Consider the following 7,752-nt stretch of genomic DNA (forward strand, 5'->3'; position numbering starts at 1 on the left):
TTGTGATATTTTGTAATTAAAGGCAGGTTTGTGGTGTGTTTTTACTCTTCAGTGACCGTGGAGGTGTTATACCTGCCTGCCTCCTTTGCAGTGTAAAGTATATCAAATGTGTTCTTAAAATCTGATGAAGATTCCCATTTGAATCGTAAGTATGTTGTTTTCATTGTAGCTATTTACACACACTGCTCTGTTGGGCTCTCAGTTGTTATCTAACAAAACGACGTATTTTGTGCTGCCATAATGGATTACATAGACTTTCCTGCCCCCGTGTTGCTTTCTTCTTAGATGTGGTCTCAGGTTCAGCTGAGTTCTGCTCCCTCGATCACGTTCTGCAGCATCTCGCCTTGCTCATCACTCCCATATGCTTTGGACGGCTCACAGTTTTGGTCGCTGTGGCGCAATCGGTTAGCGCGTTCGGCTATTACCCGAAAGTTTGGTGGTTTTTGTCAATCGCCTTTTTGTCAATCCAGTAAACCTGTGTATTATAAGAAACGTTCAACAGCTCGGAAACACCGTAATAGAATCCTGACAAGCTGCGTTTGTTACAGTAGAAAACCGCATTATTTATTTCAGCACAGACTAGGGTTGTCTTGTATCAAGGCCCGATTGGGGTTTATTATGCACATACCAACTGTTGCTACATACCAACTGTTGCTCCATGAAAGATGTAATGACAATTGAGAAGAGACGGATTGAAGCCAACCCAAAAAAGTAAGATTATTTTATGTCAATATTGTTATAGCTATAAACGATGCACGCATTTTACAATAGCAATTGCTATATGACAATGACCAATAAGTAATTTTATTGCAATACTTTTATACAATGTGAACAGAATCAGACATTGCTCCACTGCTTCAAAGAAACATCTTCAATTTGTATTTAAAAAGGGATGCCCAACGTCGGGGTTGAACCCACGACCCTGAGATTAAGAGTCTTATGCTTTACCGGCTGAGCTAGCCCGCGCTGTCTTGTGGAACCAACTGAGCTATTATTATTATTATTATTATTTATTTCTTAGCAGACGCCCTTATCCAGGGCGACTTACAATTGTTACAACATATCACATTATACATTATTTTACATTATACAGATATCACATTATTTTTTACATACAATTTACCCATTTATACAGTTGGGTTTTTACTGGAGCAATCTAGGTAAAGTACCTTGCTCAAGGGTACAACAGCAAGTGTCCCCCACTGGAGATTGAACCCACAACCCTCTGGTCAAGAGTCCAGAGCGCCTAACCACTACTCCACACTGCTGCCCTATTAATTTATGGTCTTATTTGAGAAAAAAAAATTCCAAATATAATCCACTGAACTGTAGCTTTATTATCATAATGAAAACAGATTGCACATGACCACAGTTCTGTATCAAAATTAAATCGTAAGTATTTGGTTTCCATTGTAGCTAACAAAACGACGTAAATTTTGCTGCCATAATGGATTACATAAGACTTTCCTTCCTGTGGCACATGGGAATTTGGGATTAGATAAAATAAGGACACCCCATAAACAAAATTCAAGAAACAAAGGACTTTTCAGTCTTTTCATTTGTAATTGTAAGGGTACCAACTGATGTAGTTACAGCTTCCAGACACTAGAGTGCGATAGTATTACCTTCACACAGTATTTGAGTATAAGCACCTTAGTCTAGCCATTACAAATGAAACATTGGGGGTGATTGCATTGCTGTAGAACTGTGTGCTGCTGTAAAGTTCTTAAGAACTTTTATGTTATTGTTTTTCAGGTAAGCTGCTAACTTAAATCTACATTACAGAAGTGTGTTTAGATATGGATTGTTATTCGATATCATAAATGCGTAACTGTCATAAAAAACGATAAATACGATATTAAACAAATGCGAAATACAAGCCCTCTAGACGATATGTAGACAACGTGGTGGAAGTACAAAATGTCCGTTTATATTTAATATGGGTATATATTTGGAAAAGACAGGATTTAAACTATTAGAGATAGTGTAAGGATGATATATAAGGTATATCAGAGTATGATTAGGAAAAACGGAAATCTACTGTATTAAGGATGACTAGTTTTATATTATTTTTGGTTTATTGAAATACGCGATGTGAAAGTAAAGTAAACGAGAAATAACTATAAAGGGAGTTAATGGGAATTTTCTGTTTAATTAAAGAAGCTGTATTAAGGGGGGAAAACGTTATTGATATTAAGAAAGGTGTAAGAAACAATGATTGAAATAGAATGTTTAAAACTGAGTGCTAATACACACAATACTATTACTATATGCATGTGTGTATTGTATACGGTCAGATATAAATTAGACTTTATAATTATAGGATTTTGCCATTGCTTACGTTGTTAATGGCTAAAGGGGAAATGTTTAATACCAGGGATATGATTTAAATATGCTAAGTACAGTAAAAAGAAAATGTTATTATTTTGAATATATGCAAGTATGATTTAGTATGAATCATTTCTAATGGAATCAATAGGTATATTGATTATAATTGGTGGAGATTAGTGAAAAGTAGGATTATTATTATTATTATTATTTTGAGAAATGTTAGGAGAGCATTTATTATTTTTGAGGATAAGCACCTTAGTCTAGCCATTACAAATGTAACACTGGGGTGATTGCATTGCTGTAGAACTGTGTGCTGCTGTAAAGTTCTTAAGAACTTTTCTGTCATTGTTTTTCAGAATACATCCGACACATTGGAACTAGAGTGTCTGAAATTCTTTCTTTAAGTGTGTAACATAGTCTGGTCAGCCTGAGAGTCAGAAGTGTTACATATTTTGGCGAGCCAGAGCCAGGAGGAGTGATCCAGCTGACGAAAAATAAAATCCAGCAGACAGACCCACTCCTTCAGAGAGACGATCAGAGAGTCAACCTCCAGTTACCGCTGCAGAGGGATATAGTCTATGAATGACAACATGGATTTGGAACAGTTGCTGTGACCAGGCAAGTGCAGCTGTGGCGTAAGTTAACGAAGGAGCAATTGCTCGAAACCAAGCAAATATCTCAAATGCATTAGTGAATCTGATGAAACTGCCAAAAGCAAAACACGAAGGTTTTTAATTAAAAAGATGGAAGAGTTGCTTGATGCTGTTGAGGAAGAACAGGATCAAGAAGAAGCATGTCAGTTTGTTAAAGATCTTCTGGACTTTGTAGAGAAGCTTCCCGCAGAAGGCAGACGAGCAAGAGTAATGCAGGAGAGCTTAGACAGCTAGAGGAGCTGAAGAAGCAATACCTCCAAATGCAGAAGGCTCAAGCAGAGGTTAAGGAAGCCATTGAAAAGGAAATTAAGACATTGAGTGAAAAGCTTAGTACAAGTAGATAAGAGTTCAAAGGCTGATGAAGAAGGCAATAGCTCACCCAGTTAAGGTGCCGGAAGTGACGATAAGGGAGTTTCGGATTTGTGGACAGATAGGTCGAGGAGAGGACAGAAAGACAAACTGTCTTACCAACCTACTGCACCAGATCAACGCAGGACTCCAGAAAGGTCACAGTGAGGCTGAAGTCATTGAAGCAGTTATCAAGGCCATCTGTCCAGGTTTGAGTTTAAGAAACATGTTGGAGATTCAAACTGATTTGACCCTCTCCAAACCAAAAATTATTTTAAAAAGCCACTTTAAAGCAGAAAATGCATCGGATCTATATCATAAGCTGGTCAGCATCACTCAAGAACCACGTGAGTCTGCTCAGAACTTTCTCTTCAGGGCTATTGAGTTGAAGGACAAGCTATTGGTTGCGTCTGCTGAAAGAGGAGCCGAAGAACAGTATGATGCTGATCTTGTGCGACGCAAGTTTTTGAGATCAGTTGGAACTGGATTACTCAATGACTCCCTCAAGTTTGAGATCAAGTCCTACCTGGAAATTCCTGATGTTGCAGACGAAGTTCTGATCGAAAAGTTAAATGAAGCTGCCAGTTTAGAGACCGAGAGACAACAGAAAATGAAGAAAAATGCTGTTGTAAAAACATCTCGAGCTAATGAGTTTCAAGCTGAAGTCAAGGTAAATGCCAACATGGCTCAGCACGACACACGAGCAAAGCGAAGAGCAGCAGGCTCAGGTAGAACCAGATGAGCACATGGGACCTGCAACGCCTCTGGAAGAGAAGGGACAAAAGAGAAGAACATATGAAAAGGAGGGAGCAGAATCAGACACCAGAGAGATGGTACAAGAGTTGAGAACTGAAATGGCAGAACTGAGGAAGATGCTTGTGACCTCAATGGGAGAACAGTTACAAGCCACCACAGTGAGAGGCCGACAGGAACCCAGCAAAGAACACGACCTAAAGGCTGTAGAGCATGCATCGCCGATGGGGCAGGGGAGTCCTGCCGGCACTGCTACCGATGTGGCCAGTCAGGACATTTTACCAGAGGGGTGCCAGTCACCAAGAGGAGCCGCAGGGAAATGGCGAAGGGTTATTGCTGAGGACCCACAGTAACCCAGAACACAGTGTCCCCAACAAAGTAACAGATGTTTGACAAAGACTAGCATCACTAAGAGACCAGGCCAGAAGTGTAACCAGCACCAGCCTTTTGTGTTAATACAATAGAACAGGCGGAAGAGGGTTCAGCAGATGAACAGATCAGTTGGAAATTATGTGATTCAGTCGACAGTCACTTACCTTAATCCGTAAACATGAAGCAAAGCTCCTGAACTTAATTGGGAATAGGTGTTATAGTGCAGTGTGAACTGGACGGGTGTGTCAATATCTGCTTTATGGGATACAGGCGCCCAAGCCAGTTATGATCAATGAAGTATGGAGAAAGAAGTATCTTCCCACTCGAACATCAGGTCAATAGAAGAACTGCTGGGGTCCTGGGACATTGAGGGGATTTGCAGTCAATCAGACAGAGATTCCTTTTTCTGGTTGGATTGAGGTGAGGCTTCCGTCTAAAACAGGACAGCAATCCTGATGCAAGGCTCAAAGTGCCGATACTTGTGTCCACTGACCCCAACGTGGCAGAATAGCCAATCATTGGATACAACGTCATCGAAACAGTGGTAAATCAACACCTTGGAGCACCAGGATATGTTTTCAGAAGAAGCTATCAGCATGGCAGCTGCAGCGTTCTCATTGAGGTCTGAAGCAAGCAAAGACCTTGTTACACATTATCCCAAATGGGAGAAGCCTTAGCAGTGGAGCTGGCATTGTGAAGACTGGAAAGAAAAGCGTTGTCCTTCCAGCGGGTCAGCTGACTACAGTCCATGGTCACACACATGCTGGGAATCTGAACCAAGAGCAGGTGATGTTGTTTTGTCCCTGATGAAAAACTCCATTGGCCCGAAGGAGTTGAGCATCAATGAGATGATAGTGACACTCTCAAGGGGGAACTCCTCCAGGACTGCAATCCCGATTACAAATAACACCAGTCACAACATTGTTCTGGATAAGGTGCGAACAGTACTGGGACATTTACAGTCGGTGAAAACAGTCTATCCAGCTCCAATGAGACCAATAGAAGTGAAACCCAGCCTTCCGGATAGGGAAATTCAGAACCAGACAACTCAAGGAGAGCACCACCCACCACCTAGGGAGGAAGCTTGAAGAGCTTAGGCTAGGGGAAGCAGTAAATGATGCTAACAGAGAGCAAGCCTGTTGAGTGTTGGGATCCTCCAGTGGAACTGAACCACCTAACAGAAAGAGCAACAAGTCATGGTGAAAAGATGCTGAGGGAAGAGTGTAAGGCATTTGCACGAGGATGACCAGGATATAGGATGCATTCCGTCATTGAAAATGCACATTAATTTAAAAGATACATCACCTGTACAGAAAACATATGTTTCCATTCCAAAGCCGCTGCATCGGGAGGTCAAGGAGTATTTGCAGGACCTACTAAACAGGGGCTGGGTCTTCATACTCTTCTCCAGTGTTATGCGTCAGAAAGAAGGATGGAGGGCTCAGACTGGTGCTGCGACTACAGGGGAACTGAACCGCAAGTCATTCCCCGACAGACACCCAATCCCACGGATACAAGACCTGGTGGATAGTCTCAGCGGGCAGTTCCTGGTTCTCTGTCCTGGATCAAGGGAAGGCGTACCACCAGGGATTACTGGATGAAGAAAGCGCCCTCCTCACTGCTTTTCATCACACCTTGGGGGTTTGTACGAAATGGGTGCGGATTCCGTTCGGACTTAGTTCAGCGCCAGCAGAGTTTCAACGAAATATGGAAGAGTGCTTAGTAGGACTCAGAGATGAGATATGCCAACCTTACCTGGATGATAACTTAGTGCACAGTAAATCCTTTGAAGAACACGTGAGACATGTCCAGACAGTTCTTCGCCTGTAGGTACTAGCAACACGGGATCAAGCTTACGGCCCAGAAATGTGAGGTGTTTCGTCGCAAGGTGAAGGGTACCGCTGGGGAAGATTGTGTCTGAGGAGGGGTTACACCATGGACCCAGCTGAAATTGCACCTGTGCAGGCAATGAAGGAGAAGGCCCGCCCCACCACAGTTGGAGAACTGAGGAAAATACTAGGCTTTGTGTCTTACTATCGTCCTTATATCCAGAATTTTTTCTCGTCGTGCCAAGCCTTTTATACGAGTTGCTATCAGTGTCAACGGATGCAAAGACAGTGGTAGAGCCGAGGCACACAGCATCAGGAGCACCTCTGAGACAGAAGCGAGCGTCAGCAGAGAAGCCAGGACAAGTCTCTAGCCTGAAGAACACCCCATCAAGTGGACTAATGAACATCAGGAGGTCCTGAACCACTTGATTGATTGTTTATCCAGCCCAACGGGTGTTAGGGTATCCTGATTTTATGCAACCTTATGTGCTCCACTGTGATGCCTCGCAAGAAGAGACTAGGTGCAGTATTTGTACCATCGGGCAGCAGGGGAAGATGGTGGTGATAGCATACGGCTCCAGAACTCTGACTCCAGCGAGAGAAGAATTATTGCATGCATTCCGGGAAGTTAGAGTTTCTGGCTCTAAGTGGGCAATTCTGCGAACGATTCCGGGACCTACTTGTTCCATGCACTCGTTCTTCACTGTCTATACGGACAACAACCCCCTCACGTACATCCTCACAACCGCAAAGCTGAATACCACTGGAAATCGTTTGGTGGTGGATCCGAACTTGCTGATTTCAATTTCTCCATAATACGTACCGTCCAGGGCGAAACAACAGAGATGCTGATGGTCAAAAGCAACAAGTTTGTGGGGATATAATAGCCTATTTTCTATACTTTTGAGGCATAAGCAAATTAGGAAATAACACTTACTACCCAGGAGAACAAAAAAAAAAACAAAAATTGTTACACTGTGTTATCACAGGCGGCACAATGACGACATGGAAAAAATCCAGTATATTTGTCCAGTACACCTAGATCTCTCGAACATTTAACATGAGTCAGCCCTTAAAAAAACACTGTCCATGTTCATTTCTGTGTATATGACATTGTCTATACACAATACCTGTCATGTAAGCCCTAACTGGTATCAAACCTGGATCACAATTAATGTGATCCGTGTTTTCAGTCAGATTGATAGTTTTAGTCAATCATCGAAAAGCAGCAGTGCTTTGCAACTGTGAGTTCGTGCTTTTGTAACCTTTTGGTAAGATACCCACTCAGACACGTCCGTCCGCTTCCTCCAGCCCCCTAAGGAACACTGGAGCGGTCATCAATAACAGCGAGCAGTTGGCCAAAAACAACACTCGCTGTCTCCTTCATGCCTCAAAAACGAACACTCTCACTCTTCCTCGTGGATAGCGAGTCCAAACACTTTAAAAACGCATTCTCTGCTATCTGC

General features: G+C 42.5%; 1 pseudogene; it reads right to left on the minus strand.

Annotated features, from left to right (window-relative positions):
• Positions 1-7,565: 7,565 nt before the first annotated feature.
• On the minus strand, positions 7,566-7,710 carry LOC131735435 (small nucleolar RNA U3; annotated as a pseudogene).
• Positions 7,711-7,752: the final 42 nt, after the last annotated feature.

The sequence above is a fragment of the Acipenser ruthenus genome, unplaced genomic scaffold (assembly GCF_902713425.1).
Source record: "Acipenser ruthenus unplaced genomic scaffold, fAciRut3.2 maternal haplotype, whole genome shotgun sequence".
Classification (NCBI taxonomy): domain Eukaryota; kingdom Metazoa; phylum Chordata; class Actinopteri; order Acipenseriformes; family Acipenseridae; genus Acipenser; species Acipenser ruthenus.